This window comes from Scyliorhinus torazame, chromosome 4 (genome assembly GCF_047496885.1).
Source record: "Scyliorhinus torazame isolate Kashiwa2021f chromosome 4, sScyTor2.1, whole genome shotgun sequence".
In the NCBI taxonomy this organism is placed as follows: domain Eukaryota; kingdom Metazoa; phylum Chordata; class Chondrichthyes; order Carcharhiniformes; family Scyliorhinidae; genus Scyliorhinus; species Scyliorhinus torazame.
In genome coordinates, this window is record NC_092710.1 from 338,991,916 (window position 1) to 339,008,119 (window position 16,204).

At 51.1% G+C, this 16,204-nt stretch overlaps 1 protein-coding gene across 9 annotated transcripts in view; it reads right to left on the reverse strand.

Annotated features, from left to right (window-relative positions):
- The window catches only part of disp1 (dispatched homolog 1 (Drosophila)), a 741,843-nt gene that overhangs the window by 274,878 nt on the left and 450,761 nt on the right, over positions 1-16,204 (reverse strand). Inside the window, exon 1 of one of the 9 annotated variants that reach the window (XM_072500254.1) lies at positions 2,504-2,652. The exons of 7 other annotated variants lie outside the window; for them this stretch is intronic. The gene's annotated coding sequence lies outside the window, so the exon portion shown is untranslated. Of the gene's footprint in view, positions 1-2,498; positions 2,653-16,204 lie in introns of those variants that run through there. One more of the 9 variants, XM_072500253.1, reaches the window with a different exon arrangement.

Sequence of the window (16,204 nt, forward strand, 5' to 3'; positions counted from 1 at the left end):
AGAGCTATTCTGAGGCTGAAAACCTTGGGAAGTTATCCTGAAGCTAAAAACCTCGGGACGTTATCCTGAAGCTGAAAATCTCGGGAAGTTATCATGAGGCTGAAAACTTCAGGAAGTTATTCTGAGGCTGAAAACCTCGGGAAGTTATCCTGAGGCTGAAAACCTCGGGAAGTTATCCTGAAGCTGAAAACCTCGGGAAGTTATTCTGAGGCTGAAAACCTCGGGAAGTTATCCTGAGGCTGAAACCCTCGGGAAGTTATTCTGAGGCTGAAAATCTCGGGAAGTTATCCTGAGGCTGAAAACCTCGGGAAGTTATCCTGAGGCTGAAAACTTCAGGAAGTTATTCTGAGGCTGAAAACCTCAGGAAGTTATCCTGAGGCTGAAAACCTCGGGAAGTTATTCCGACGCTGAAAACTTCGGGAAGCTATGGAGGGGGGAGAGATAGCGCGAGGGGGGAGAGAGAGCGCGAGGGGGGGAGAGAGAGCGCGAGGGGGAGAGAGAGCGCGAGGGGGGAGAGAGAGCGCGAGGGGGGAGAGAGAGCGCGAGGGGGGAGAGAGAGCGCGAGGGGGGAGAGAGCGCGCGAGGGGGGAGAGAGAGCGCGAGGGGGGAGAGAGAGCGCGAGGGGGGAGAGAGAGCGCGAGGGGGGAGAGAGAGCGCGAGGGGGAGAGAGAGCGCGAGGGGGGAGAGAGCGCGCGAGGGGGGAGAGAGCGCGCGAGGGGGGAGAGAGAGCGCGAGGGGGGAGAGAGAGCGCGAGGGGGGAGAGAGAGCGCGAGGGGGGAGAGAGAGCGCGAGGGGGGAGAGAGCGCGCGAGGGGGGAGAGAGAGCGCGAGGGGGGAGAGAGAGCGCGAGGGGGGAGTGAGAGCGCGAGGGGGGAGACAGCGCGAGGGGGGAGATAGAGAGCGCGGGGTGGAGAGAGTGAGTGCTTGGGGGGAGAGACTGCGAGTGGGAGAGAGCACGAATGGGAGAGAGCGCGAATGTTAGAGAGCGCGAGTGAGAGAGAGCGCGAGTGAGAGAGAGCGCGACTGGGGGGAGAGGGAGCGTGAGGGGGGAGAGAAAGAGCGTGATGGGGAGAGAGAGCGCGCGATGGGGGGAGAGAGAGCTATTCTGAGGCTGAAAACCTTGGGAAGTTATCCTGAAGCTAAAAACCTCGGGACGTTATCCTGAAGCTGAAAATCTCGGGAAGTTATCATGAGGCTGAAAACTTCAGGAAGTTATTCTGAGGCTGAAAACCTCGGCTGAGGCTGAAAACCTCGGGAAGTTATCCTGAGGCTGAAAACCTCGGGAAGTTATCCTGAAGCTGAAAACCTCGGGAAGTTATTCTGAGGCTGAAAACCTCGGGAAGTTATCCTGAGGCTGAAACCCTCGGGAAGTTATTCTGAGGCTGAAAATCTCGGGAAGTTATCCTGAGGCTGAAAACCTCGGGAAGTTATCCTGAGGCTGAAAACTTCAGGAAGTTATTCTGAGGCTGAAAACCTCGGGAAGTTATCCTGAGGCTGAAAACCTCGGGAAGTTATCCTGAGGCTGAAAACTTCGGGAAGTTATTCTGAGGCTGAAAACCTCGGGAAGTTATTTGTAGGCTGTAGACATCGGGAAGTTATTCGGAGGCAGAAAATGTTGGGAAGTTATTCTGAAGCTGAAAACCTCGGGAAGTAAACCTGAAGCTGAAAACCTCGGGAAGTTATTCGGAGGCTGAAAACCTCGGGAAGCTATCCTGGAGCTGAAAACCTCGGGAAGTTATCCTGAGGCTGAAGACGTCGGGAAGTAATCCTGAGGCTGAAAACCTCGGAAAGTAATCCTGAAACTGAAAACCTCGGGAAGTTATCCTGAGGCTGATGTTTTCTTAGGGCTAACGAGAAAAACAATTAAATAAAACCTCGCACTACAAGAAGACACGTTTATCAAAAAGGTGACATAACGGAGAGGAAACTGTACCAACACCAATGGGTATCAGAGCCTCTGACACTTCACAAGTTTACCGAATGACAGTACGTTCTATCAGATTTAAAAAAAATATAAAGCATTAACTCAGCAGTTCATTTGCTATGAAGTGGGAGGACTTGCTTCTCAAACGTGGACAGAATAACGTTGCAGTGTACTGCTTTTTACTGCATCGCATGCACTCAGTTTAAGCCCAAACTGACTCAAGTTTAACACGTCAGAAATAGTAAAAACTAGGAATGCAGAGATTACCGATCATACATCAACACTTGTGTTGATCTGAGGACAGAAAACACTTCCCAAATAAGACGGAAAAATGATTGTCGAATAATCCTGGGAAACGGCTCCCCTAAAACGGAGTTCTTTTGCAGGATTAGTTTTACTGTCAAGCCTACGGGGAGAGTAATACGATCCATACCATTATTCTCGCCAATGTTCGCTACAGCATGCAAAGCTTCTCTCGTTACTAGTGTAGGCACTGCTTTGTTTATCAGACGCAAACACCGAGAACAGTCAGTTACTACTTTCTGCGCACCACATGAGGCAAACTCCAAACTTACCTCACCTCCTCTTGAAGTAGATTCAACAAATACCTCTTCTCACTCCCAACTGATGAGTTCACGTAGCCCTGTGGTGTACACAGTACAGTAACAGTGCAGTACAGTTACACATCAGGAATGTGCAGCACATAAAAACTACTGCTGACCTGGTAACACAAGGGAGTCGAAGTCTCAATGACAGGCATGTGCTGATCGCTTTAGGGTTGGACGGGTTACATTTGGGGCTGTAACTTTTAATGTTTGGCAACTCCTCCTGTAAATGACAGCTGAGTTTGTTTGCAGCTTAAAACTGAAGTGCCGAGGCTAATGTGGACAGCTGCCTTCTTGTGTCATGTAGCTGGCACAAGGTGAGCAGCCATGAGATTGGGGAAAGAAGAGGTCATAAAGACTGGGGGCCCAGAGCATGTGCAGGAACAAGAGGGACAAATGGAAAAGAAAAGGGGAGCGAAAGTGAGGAATGCAAAGGAAGAGAGCGAGAGCGAGCAAGGTGAAGGGGGCAGGGGAAGCAAAGGGGAGATGAGGGGGACGAGGGGAGAGAAAAGCGGGATGCAAAGTGGGTGAGCAAGGGAGGGGTGAGAGTGGGGCTCAGGAACCAAGGCAAGAGAGTGGGTGAGGGAAGAGAGCGGGCGAGGGAAGAGAGCGGGCGAGGGAAGAGAGCGGGCGAGGGAAGAGAGCGGGCGAGGGGAGAGAGCGATCGAAGAAAAAAGGGTAGGAAAGCAAGGGGAGAGGAAACGAGGGGAGAGGGAAGGTGAAAAGGAAGAGGGAGCATGAGAAGGGAGAGGGAGCGAGAGGAGGGAGAGGGAGAGAAGAGGGAGAGGGAGAGAGAGGAGGGAGAGGGAGAGAGAGAAGGGAGAGGGAGCGAGAGAAGGGAGAGGGAGCGAGAGAAGGGAGAGGGAGCGAGAGAAGGGAGAGGGAGTGAGAGAAGGGAGAGGGAGCGAGAGAAGGGAGAGGGAAGGAGAGAAGGGAGAGGGAAGGAGAGAGGGGAGAGGGAAGGAGAGAGGGGAGAGGGAGCGAGGGAACGGAGAGGGAGCGAGAGGAGGGAGCAAGAGGAGGGAGAGGGAGCCAGAGGAGGGAGAGGGAGAGAGAAGGGAGAGGGAGAGAGAGGAGGGAGAGGGAGCGAGAGAAGGGAGAGGGAGCGAGAGAAGGGAGAGGGAGCGAGAGAAGGGAGAGGGAGCGAGAGAAGGGAGAGGGAGTGAGAGAAGGGAGAGGAAGCGAGAGAAGGGAGAGGGAAGGAGAGGGGGAGAGGGAGCGAGGGAACGGAGAGGGAGCGAGAGGGAGCAAGAGGAGGGAGCAAGAGGAGGGAGAGGGAGCCAGAGGAGGGAGAGGGAGAGAGAAGGGAGAGGAAGCGAGAGAAGGGAGAGGGAGCAAGAGAAGGGAGAGAGAGAGAAGGGTGCGGGAGCGAGAGGGAGTGCGAGAGAAGGGAGAGGGAGCGCGAGGGGGAGAGACAGCGCGAGGGGGGGACAGAGAGCGCGAGGGGGGGAGAGAGAGCGCGAGGGGGGGAGAGAGAGCGCGAGGGGGGGGAGAGAGAGCGCGAGGGGGGGGATAGGGCGCGAGGGGGGGGAGAGGGCGCGAGGAGGGAGAGAGGGCGCGAGGGGGAGAGAGGGCGCGAGGGGGGAGAGAGAGCGCGAGGGGGGAGAGAGAGCGCGAGGGGGGAGAGAGAGCGCGAGGGGGGGGAGAAAGCGCGAGGGGGGAGAGAGAGCGCGAGGGGGGACAGAGAGCGCGAGGGGGGACAGAGAGCGCGAGGGGGGACAGAGAGCGCGAGGGGGGACAGAGAGCGCGAGGGGGGAGAGAGAGCGCGAGGGGGGAGAGAGAGCGCGAGGGGGGAGAGAGAGCGCGAGGGGGGAGAGAGAGCGCGAGGGGGGAGAGAGAGCGCGAGGGGGGAGAGAGAGCGCGAGGGGGGAGAGAGAGCGCGAGGGGGGAGAGAGAGCGCGAGGGGTGGGAGAAAGCGTGAGGGGGGAGAGAGAGCGCGAGGGGGAGAGAGAGCGCGAGGGGGAGAGAGAGCGCGAGGGGGGAGAGAGAGCGCGAGGGGGGAGAGAGAGCGCGAGGGGGGAGAGAGAGCGCGAGGGGGGAGAGAGCGCGCGAGGGGGGAGAGAGAGCGCGAGGGGGAGAGAGAGCGCGAGGGGGGAGAGAGAGCGCGAGGGGGGAGAGAGAGCGCGAGGGGGAGAGAGAGCGCGAGGGGGGAGAGAGAACGCGAGGGGGGAGAGAGAGCGCGAGGGGGGAGAGAGAGCGCGAGGGGGGGAGAGAGCGCGAGGGGGAGAGAGAGCGCGAGGGGGAGAGAGAGCGCGAGGGGGAGAGAGAGCGCGAGGGGGAGAGAGAGCGCGAGGGGGAGAGAGAGCGCGAGGGGGAGAGAGAGCGCGAGGGGAAGAGAGAGCGCGAGGGGGAGAGAGAGCGCGAGGGGGAGAGAAAGCGCGAGGGGGAGAGAGAGCGCGAGGGGGGAGAGAAAGAGCGCGGGGTGGAGAGAGAGAGCGCTTGGGGGGAGAGACTGCGAGTGGGAGAGAGCGCGAATTGGAGAGAGCGCGAATGTTAGAGAGCGCGAATGAGAGAGAGCGCGAATGAGAGAGAGCGCGAGTGGGAGAGAGAGCGGATGGGAGAGAGCGCGGATGGGAGAGAGCGCGAATGGGAGAGAGCGCGAATGGGAGAGAGCGCGAGAGGGAGAGAGCGCGAGAGGGAGAGAGCGCGAGAGGGAGAGAGCGCGAGAGGGAGAGAGCGCGAGAGGGAGAGAGCGCGAGAGGGAGAGAGCGCGAGTGGGAGAGAGCGCGAGTGGGAGAGAGCGCGAGTGGGAGAGTGAAAGGGGGGAGAGCGCAAGGGGGTGGGAGAGCTCGGGGGGGGGGAGAGCACAAGGGGGGGAGAGCGCAAGGGGGGAGAACGCAAGGGGAGGTGAGGGCACAAGGGGGGGGAGTGGGCGCGAGGAGGAGAGGGCGCGAGGAGGAGAGAGCGCGAGGAGGGAGAGAGTGCGAGTGCGGAGAGTGCATGAGGGGTGAAGAGCACGAGGCGGGAGTGCGCCTGTGAGGAGTGAGCACGAGGGGAGAGAGAACGTAATGGAAGTGTGTGCACGGTAACGGAGCAGGAGATAAGAACACGGGTGAAAAGAGTGTGAGGAAGAAAGGGAGCGAGGTAAGAGGGAGTGAGCTAAGAGAATGAGCTAAGAGTGGGAGAGAGAGCGGATGGGAGAGAGCGCGGATGGGAGAGAGCGCGAATGGGAGAGAGCGCGAATGGGAGAGAGCGCGAGAGGGAGAGAGCGCGAGAGGGAGAGAGCGCGAGAGGGAGAGAGCGCGAGAGGGAGAGAGCGCGAGAGGGAGAGAGCGCGAGAGGGAGAGAGCGCGAGTGGGAGAGAGCGCGAGTGGGAGAGAGCGCGAGTGGGAGAGTGAAAGGGGGGAGAGCGCAAGGGGGTGGGAGAGCTCGGGGGGGGGAGAGCACAAGGGGGGGAGAGCGCAAGGGGGGAGAACGCAAGGGGAGGTGAGGGCACAAGGGGGGGGAGTGGGCGCGAGGAGGAGAGGGCGCGAGGAGGAGAGAGCGCGAGGAGGGAGAGAGTGCGAGTGCGGAGAGTGCATGAGGGGTGAAGAGCACGAGGCGGGAGTGCGCCTGTGAGGAGTGAGCACGAGGGGAGAGAGAACGTAATGGAAGTGTGTGCACGGTAACGGAGCAGGAGATAAGAACACGGGTGAAAAGAGTGTGAGGAAGAAAGGGAGCGAGGTAAGAGGGAGTGAGCTAAGAGAATGAGCTAAGAGGCAGCAAGGGAAGAGGCAGCAAGGGAAGAGAGAGTGTGAGGGAAGAGTGAGGGGAGCTTGAGGGATGAGAGGGTAGTGCGAGGGAGGAGGGAACAAAGGAAGACGTAGGGGAGCAGAAGGGAAGAGGTAGGAGAGCAGAAGGGAAGAGGTAGGTGAGCAGAAGGAAAGAGGGAGGGGAGTGTGAGGGAGGAAGCAGGGGGCGTGAGGAAAGAGGGAGGGTAGAGCGAGGAAAGACAGGGTGCGCGAGAAAAGAGAGAGGTGTCATGTGAGAGTACCTTTAAGAAATGGGTGTTTATTACTGCAGTGAAGTCAGAGAGTGGGTGGAGCTGGGCTGTCTGTCAGCTTTTTACTTTCATTTTAGGCTGTTTGCTGCAGGGTGTGTTTTAGTTTCGTTTTCAGAGCTGGATAGCTGCAGTCACAGCCAGAAGGTGTATTAGAGTCTCCCTCTGTAATCTAAAGACTGTAAATCAATCCTGGTGATTTAAAACTAATAACAGTAGTGACTTTAACCTGATGTGCTCTGGTAAAAAGTGTTTTAAGTCTTATGGATGTTAAAAGGAAAGCTTAAACAATTACTTCGTGATGTATCCTTTGGGTGTTGTATTTGAATTAATGGTTGCTAAAATGTTCACTGTATGTTTTAAAAAGGTGAACTTGAGTTCATAGAATAAACATTGTTTTGCTTTAAAAAATACTTTTCCATTTCTGCTGTACCACACCTGTAGAGTGGGCCGTGTGCTCCCCATACCACAATCTATTAAAGTTGTGGGTCAGGTGAACTCCATGATACACTTTGGGGTTCTCTAAACGCTGGCCCATAACAAATTGGGGGCTCGTCCGGGATAAAAGTCTATCTATTGGATCAGCTTTGTGAACTTAAAGACAGTGAGGGGTGAGCATATTGTGGTTGCTTTTCAGGTGTGGCATTTTAGTTTAAGTAGGGAGTGTGTTGTGGACAATGGCTCTTTCAGAGGCTCTGGAGTTTTTGGGGGTGGAGACGGTCACACGCAGTACCTTACGGACAGAGACTAAAAGCAGACGGTTCGATTTGGCAAACACAATGCAGTTAACATTACCTGATAAAATGCGAAAAGATGAGGTAATTATGGAGGTGGCTAAGCACTTAAAGTTGCCCGAGATACAGTTTGACTCATTGGAAATAGCAAAAATTCAATTACAAATGAAACAAATGGAACATGAGAAAGAATTAAAGCAGCTTGAATAGGAAATAGAGAGAGAGGAAAAAGAAAGAGAAAGAGAAAGAGAGGAAAAAGAGAAAGAAAGGAAAACAGAAAGAATAGCCCTAGCAGAACAAAAAGAAAGAGAAAGGGAGATACAGATCAGGGAAAAAAATAAAGAGAGAGTTTGAACTTCAGAAAATGGCTATGAAACATGACAGTCAGTTAAAATTGGCAGATGTAAAGGGAAAGGTACAGTTGGTAGATAGTGATGAGGATAGTGAGAAAGAGCGTCATAGTCGAAGGCTTGGTGGGAATCTATTTAAATATGTCCAAGCATTGCCAAGGTTTGACGAGAAGGAGGTAGAAGCCTTTTTCGTTTCATTTGAGAAGGTAGCTAAACAAATGAAATGGCCACAGGACATGTGGGTGTTACTGATTCAAACAAAGCTGGTAGGTAGGGCTAGTGAAGTGTTTGCATCACTACCGGAGGAGGAATCTGGGACGTATGAGGAGGTGAAAAAATCCATCTTAGGTGCATATGAACTAGTGCCTGAAGCTTACAGACAAAGGTTTAGAAATTTAAGGAAAGAATTTGGTCAAACGTACATGGAGTTTGAAAGGATCAAACAGAATAATTTTGAGAGGTGGATAAGGGCTTTGAAAATAGACCAAAAGTATGATGCTCTGGGAGAAAGTATACTTTTGGAGGAGTTTAAAAATTCAATTCCTGATGTAGTGAGAACTCATGTGGAAGAAGATGGTTAAAACTGTGAGATTAGCAGCAGAAATGGCAGATGATTTTGAATTAGTTCATAAATCAAAGCTTGGTTTCCGACATCAGTTTCAGCCTGTGAGGGATAGAAACTGGGGACATGAGGAATACTCAAGTGGTAAAGGTAAAGGTGATCTGATGGGAGATAATAAGGAGAGTGTACCTCAGATTAAAAAAGAAATCCAGGAGGGTGGAAAAGAAATGGAAAGTTTCAAATGTTTTCACTGTAATAAACTAGGCCATGTAAAGTCACACTGTTGGTGGTTGAAGAAAAGCACTGAGAAGGCTGATGTGGTAAAAAGCTGGGCTGTCAGCTTTTTACTTTCGTTTTAGGCTGTTTGCTGCAGGTTGTGTTTTAGTTTCGTTTTCAGAGCAGGATAGCTGCAGTCACCGCCAGAATGTGTATTAGAGTCTCTCTCTGTAATCCAAAGACTGTAAATCGATCCTGGTGATTTAAACCTAATAACAGTAGTGACTTTAACCTGATGTGCTTCTCGTAAAAGGTGTTTTAAGTCTTATGGGTGTTAAAAGGAAAGCTTAAAGGATTACGTAGTGTTGTATTCTTTGGGGGTTGTATTTGAATTAATGGTTGCTAAGATGTTCACTGTGTGTTTTAAAAAGGTTAACTTGAGTTCATAGAATAAACATTGTTTTGCTTTAAAAAATACTTTTCCATTTCTGCTGTACCCCACCTGTAGAGTGGGCCATGTGCTCCCCATGCCACAATCTATTAAAGTTGTGGGTCAGGTGAACTCCATGATACACTTTGGGATTCTCTAAACCCTGGCCCATAACAGTGGGCTGCGCGAGGAAAGAGATGAGAGCGCGAGGGAAGAGAGGATAGTGTGGGGGAAGAGAGGAGAGCGCGAGGGAAGCGAGGAGAGCGCGAGGGAAGAGAGGAGAGCGCGAGGGAAGAGAGGAGAGCGTGAGGGAAGAGAGGAGAGCGCGAGGGAGGAGAGGAAAGATGCAGGGGAGTGCAAGGAAAGAGGGAGGGTAGAGCGAGGAAAGAGGGTGCGCGGGGAAAGAGGGAGGGGTGCGCGAGGGAAGAGACGAGAGCGTGAGGGAAGAGAGGATAGCACGAGGGAAGAGAGGAGAGCACGAGGGAAGAGAGGAGAGCACGAGGGAAGAGAGGAGAGCACGAGGGAAGAGAGGAGAGCACGAGGGAACAGAGGAGAGCACGAGGGAACAGAGGAGAGCACGAGGGAACAGAGGAGAGCACGAGGGAAGAGAGGGTAGCGCGAGGGAAGAGAGGAGGGCGCGAGGGGAGAGGAGGGCGCAAGGGGAGAGGAGAGCGTGAGGGAGGAGGGGAGAGCGTGAGGGAGGAGGGGAGAGCGTGAGGGAGGAGGGGAGAGCGTGAGGGAGGAGGGGAGAGCGTGAGGGAGGAGGGGAGAGCGTGAGGGAGGAGGGGAGAGCGTGAGGGAGGAGGGGAGAGCATGAGGGAAGACGGAGGAGAGCAAGGGAGAGGCTGAGTGGAGAGGGTAGAGAGAAAAAAGGAACTAGATTTAGAGATTAAAGAGAGACACAGACACAGAGGGAAAGATGGGCAAGATTTGTGAACACAGTAAGAAGTCTTACAACACCAGGTTAAAGTCCAACATGTTTGTTTCAAACACTAGCTTTCGGAGCACTGCTCCTTCCTCAGGTGAATGAAGAGGTATTTCACCTGAGGAAGGAGCAGTGCTCCGAAAGTGAGTGCTTGAAACAAACCAGTTGAACTTTAACCTGGTGTTGTAAGACTTCTTACTGTGTTCACCCCAGTCCAACGCCGGCATCTCCACATCAAGATTGGTGAAAGCAGTTTGAAGCACTTTCTAATCTCTTGCTGCAAATGGCCTTGCTCGCCCTCCCAGAAGTATGCCATCAGTGTGGTTAAATGGCCGACTCCTCCAGAAAATTTTGGAGAGAATTGGAGAAAAGGGTGTGCCAGAGTTTCAATGCAATCAAGGTGTTATTTCTATTGAAGCAGGATCCCAAGGTACAAATCCATATTTGCTATTTTAACTGTCTGCTCAGAGGGACATTTGTTGATATAATAAGGACTGAAGTGCTCAGCATGCACCAGGATGTCTTTTGACACTAACGGACAGTCTGGGCGACTTAATCTCTACAAACACAACTGAGTTAAATCAATGCTTGAAACAATTCTTAAATCAGTGCAAATTACTTCAATGTGCATCAAAAGATTTTAGGGAAACAAATTGGATCGCTCTCACTCTTTATGTAGCATCCTCATTAGGTGGGGGTTGCTAATCATGGCTCAAGCCACAAGTTCACTCTGGGGCAAGGTGAGGAGGACCTCAGCCAGTATGAGGATTGAACCTGCACTGTTGGTGTTGCTCTACGCTATACTCTAGCCAACTAACCCACTGAGCTAACCGACTCCTAGTCCCTGAGAGCGGGTGAGGAGTTCATGATGCACAATTAACCAAAACCCATTGACTGAAATATGGGCAGCACGCCAACTTCCCGCTGCCTGCTTATTAGAATAATTACTGCATGCAGTCAGCACAAACCGTGCTGTTCATTTGCTGCACACATCAGTAAAGGCCCAGAATGATAACTTTCTAGCACCACTTAAGGAGATTATCTCCTCTGTTTGTTATCGCAAGTCCTCACTTAAAGTGTTAGCTGCTTTCCTAAAAATCATCACTTTACGTGAAACCCCTTTAAGTGGCGCAGGATTTCCCATAGGCATTAATGTTAACGAGTTAGGATCCCGAGGACAATTGCTGAAAATGAAAAGTTAGAGTCACAGTGGAGCGGAACCTTGATTGAGAAAAACAGGCGGACCTATCTGAAGCGCTGGTTTTGAAAGTCCCGACACAACTCCACTCCACTCAAAAACAGCTTCTTCCCCACTGTCACCAGACTCCTAAATGACCTTCTTATGGACTGACCTCATTAACACTACACCCTGTATGCTTCATCCGATGCCAGTGCTTATGTAGTTACATTGTGTATCTTGTGTTGCCCTATTATGTATTTTCTTTTATTCCCTTTTCTTCTCATGTACTTAATGATCTGTTGAGCTGCTCGCAGAAAAATACTTTTCACTGTACCTCAGGACACGTGACAATAAACAAATCCAATCCAATCCCTGAGATGGCCAATGCCCCTTCCTGTTTATTATTACTCCCACTGAGCACTGACTTCTGCTGCCGTATTCACACATTCTGCTATCCTCCCTTTATTCACTCTACAGTCCCGAATGGCACCATTAACAGCTCCTTTGCTTCATGTCCATGAATTTTTGTCAATTTCTCCTTACCTCCGACTGGTCAATAACTTTCCATTCTGCCCCACCCCCACTCCCAGAATATAATGCAGCACATTGCTGTCCTTCAGTTCTGAAGGTTCACGTGGACTCGAAACGTTTGCACTGTTTCCCTCTCCACAGATGCTGCCAGACCCTCTCTCTTCTCATCTTGTCTTTCTTGAGACGTGGCATCAAGAAAGCTGGGTGCTGGTTTAGCACAGGGCTAAATCGCTGGCTTTTAAAGCAGACCAAGGCAGGCCAGCAGCACGGTTCAATTCCCGTACCAGCCTCCCCGAACAGGCGCCGGAATGTGGCGACTAGGGGCTTTTCACAGTAACATCATTTGAGGCCTACTTGTGACAATAAACGATTTTCATTTCATTTTCATTTTCATCGTTTGCATCCCCCAGAATGAGACTATCCCTTCAGAACAGAAAAGAAGGTGACCTGGGGAGTGCAAAGGGAATAGGAGCCAGCAGACAGCAGTGTTCAATCTGTGAAAATGGTTTTTTTTCGAAGAGTTAAGGTGTCTGAATGATGGAACTGAACTGAAACATTGCTCACGAGAAAAAAAACATGAACAGAAAAGTCAAGTTCCCACTTGCACGTGAGAATGGATCTCAACACATCAGAAGCTAGTGTGTGCAGTTCAGCAGAGTTTGAGCAGTGTGTGTAACCCGACACTGGTGCTTCTGGATTCTTGGGAGGAGAAAATGATTTCTTCTCTATCATTCTGCATTAACTTAATGAACACTGGAACTCTGTCATTTTGGTGAATGCAACTCATCTTTATACCTCCAATTAAAAGTAAAGGTACTCAGACAATATCACTAAACACTACTAAATGAAGTTAGTTTAGAATACAGATATAGCCCAAGGCAGGGAGCATAGAGTTTCATAGACAATACAGCATTTCAATACAGAGTTTCATAGACAATACAGAATTGGAGAGAGCGCGAATGTTAGAGAGCGCGAATGAGAGAGAGCGCGAATGAGAGAGAGCGCGAGTGGGAGAGAGAGCGGATGGGAGAGAGCGCGGATGGGAGAGAGCGCGAATGGGAGAGAGCGCGAATGGGAGAGAGCGCGAGAGGGAGAGAGCGCGAGAGGGAGAGAGCGCGAGAGGGAGAGAGCGCGAGAGGGAGAGAGCGCGAGAGGGAGAGAGCGCGAGAGGGAGAGAGCGCGAGTGGGAGAGAGCGCGAGTGGGAGAGAGCGCGAGTGGGAGAGTGAAAGGGGGGAGAGCGCAAGGGGGTGGGAGAGCTCGGGGGGGGGGAGAGCACAAGGGGGGGAGAGCGCAAGGGGGGAGAACGCAAGGGGAGGTGAGGGCACAAGGGGGGGGAGTGGGCGCGAGGAGGAGAGGGCGCGAGGAGGAGAGAGCGCGAGGAGGGAGAGAGTGCGAGTGCGGAGAGTGCATGAGGGGTGAAGAGCACGAGGCGGGAGTGCGCCTGTGAGGAGTGAGCACGAGGGGAGAGAGAACGTAATGGAAGTGTGTGCACGGTAACGGAGCAGGAGATAAGAACACGGGTGAAAAGAGTGTGAGGAAGAAAGGGAGCGAGGTAAGAGGGAGTGAGCTAAGAGAATGAGCTAAGAGTGGGAGAGAGAGCGGATGGGAGAGAGCGCGGATGGGAGAGAGCGCGAATGGGAGAGAGCGCGAATGGGAGAGAGCGCGAGAGGGAGAGAGCGCGAGAGGGAGAGAGCGCGAGAGGGAGAGAGCGCGAGAGGGAGAGAGCGCGAGAGGGAGAGAGCGCGAGTGGGAGAGAGCGCGAGTGGGAGAGAGCGCGAGTGGGAGAGTGAAAGGGGGGAGAGCGCAAGGGGGTGGGAGAGCTCGGGGGGGGGAGAGCACAAGGGGGGGAGAGCGCAAGGGGGGAGAACGCAAGGGGAGGTGAGGGCACAAGGGGGGGGAGTGGGCGCGAGGAGGAGAGGGCGCGAGGAGGAGAGAGCGCGAGGAGGGAGAGAGTGCGAGTGCGGAGAGTGCATGAGGGGTGAAGAGCACGAGGCGGGAGTGCGCCTGTGAGGAGTGAGCACGAGGGGAGAGAGAACGTAATGGAAGTGTGTGCACGGTAACGGAGCAGGAGATAAGAACACGGGTGAAAAGAGTGTGAGGAAGAAAGGGAGCGAGGTAAGAGGGAGTGAGCTAAGAGAATGAGCTAAGAGGCAGCAAGGGAAGAGGCAGCAAGGGAAGAGAGAGTGTGAGGGAAGAGTGAGGGGAGCTTGAGGGATGAGAGGGTAGTGCGAGGGAGGAGGGAACAAAGGAAGACGTAGGGGAGCAGAAGGGAAGAGGTAGGAGAGCAGAAGGGAAGAGGTAGGTGAGCAGAAGGAAAGAGGGAGGGGAGTGTGAGGGAGGAAGCAGGGGGCGTGAGGAAAGAGGGAGGGTAGAGCGAGGAAAGACAGGGTGCGCGAGAAAAGAGAGAGGTGTCATGTGAGAGTACCTTTAAGAAATGGGTGTTTATTACTGCAGTGAAGTCAGAGAGTGGGTGGAGCTGGGCTGTCTGTCAGCTTTTTACTTTCATTTTAGGCTGTTTGCTGCAGGGTGTGTTTTAGTTTCGTTTTCAGAGCTGGATAGCTGCAGTCACAGCCAGAAGGTGTATTAGAGTCTCCCTCTGTAATCTAAAGACTGTAAATCAATCCTGGTGATTTAAAACTAATAACAGTAGTGACTTTAACCTGATGTGCTCTGGTAAAAAGTGTTTTAAGTCTTATGGATGTTAAAAGGAAAGCTTAAACAATTACTTCGTGATGTATCCTTTGGGTGTTGTATTTGAATTAATGGTTGCTAAAATGTTCACTGTATGTTTTAAAAAGGTGAACTTGAGTTCATAGAATAAACATTGTTTTGCTTTAAAAAATACTTTTCCATTTCTGCTGTACCACACCTGTAGAGTGGGCCGTGTGCTCCCCATACCACAATCTATTAAAGTTGTGGGTCAGGTGAACTCCATGATACACTTTGGGGTTCTCTAAACGCTGGCCCATAACAAATTGGGGGCTCGTCCGGGATAAAAGTCTATCTATTGGATCAGCTTTGTGAACTTAAAGACAGTGAGGGGTGAGCATATTGTGGTTGCTTTTCAGGTGTGGCATTTTAGTTTAAGTAGGGAGTGTGTTGTGGACAATGGCTCTTTCAGAGGCTCTGGAGTTTTTGGGGGTGGAGACGGTCACACGCAGTACCTTACGGACAGAGACTAAAAGCAGACGGTTCGATTTGGCAAACACAATGCAGTTAACATTACCTGATAAAATGCGAAAAGATGAGGTAATTATGGAGGTGGCTAAGCACTTAAAGTTGCCCGAGATACAGTTTGACTCATTGGAAATAGCAAAAATTCAATTACAAATGAAACAAATGGAACATGAGAAAGAATTAAAGCAGCTTGAATAGGAAATAGAGAGAGAGGAAAAAGAAAGAGAAAGAGAAAGAGAGGAAAAAGAGAAAGAAAGGAAAACAGAAAGAATAGCCCTAGCAGAACAAAAAGAAAGAGAAAGGGAGATACAGATCAGGGAAAAAAATAAAGAGAGAGTTTGAACTTCAGAAAATGGCTATGAAACATGACAGTCAGTTAAAATTGGCAGATGTAAAGGGAAAGGTACAGTTGGTAGATAGTGATGAGGATAGTGAGAAAGAGCGTCATAGTCGAAGGCTTGGTGGGAATCTATTTAAATATGTCCAAGCATTGCCAAGGTTTGACGAGAAGGAGGTAGAAGCCTTTTTCGTTTCATTTGAGAAGGTAGCTAAACAAATGAAATGGCCACAGGACATGTGGGTGTTACTGATTCAAACAAAGCTGGTAGGTAGGGCTAGTGAAGTGTTTGCATCACTACCGGAGGAGGAATCTGGGACGTATGAGGAGGTGAAAAAATCCATCTTAGGTGCATATGAACTAGTGCCTGAAGCTTACAGACAAAGGTTTAGAAATTTAAGGAAAGAATTTGGTCAAACGTACATGGAGTTTGAAAGGATCAAACAGAATAATTTTGAGAGGTGGATAAGGGCTTTGAAAATAGACCAAAAGTATGATGCTCTGGGAGAAAGTATACTTTTGGAGGAGTTTAAAAATTCAATTCCTGATGTAGTGAGAACTCATGTGGAAGAAGATGGTTAAAACTGTGAGATTAGCAGCAGAAATGGCAGATGATTTTGAATTAGTTCATAAATCAAAGCTTGGTTTCCGACATCAGTTTCAGCCTGTGAGGGATAGAAACTGGGGACATGAGGAATACTCAAGTGGTAAAGGTAAAGGTGATCTGATGGGAGATAATAAGGAGAGTGTACCTCAGATTAAAAAAGAAATCCAGGAGGGTGGAAAAGAAATGGAAAGTTTCAAATGTTTTCACTGTAATAAACTAGGCCATGTAAAGTCACACTGTTGGTGGTTGAAGAAAAGCACTGAGAAGGCTGATGTGGTAAAACGGGATAAGACAGTGGGGTTTGTGAAAGTGCAAAGGAAAGCCCAAGTGAAGCAAAGGTGGTGCAAAAGATTGTACTTGATAAGAAGGTGCCAGATCTCTTTAAAGAATTTAATTGTGTGGGTAAAGTTTACTCATGTGTATCAGGAGGAGCAGGTATAGAAGTCACAATTTTAAGAGATACGGGAGCTAGTCAATCTTTAATGGCAAGAGATGAGGAGTTATGTGGTTTCGGAAGAATGTTGCCAGAAAAGGTGGTAATATGTGGAATTCAGGGTGAGAGGAGTAGTGTTCCATTATATAAGGTAACGTTGGAAAGTCCAGTGAAGAGTGGTGAAGTGGTAGTAGGAGTAATAGAGAAACTATCT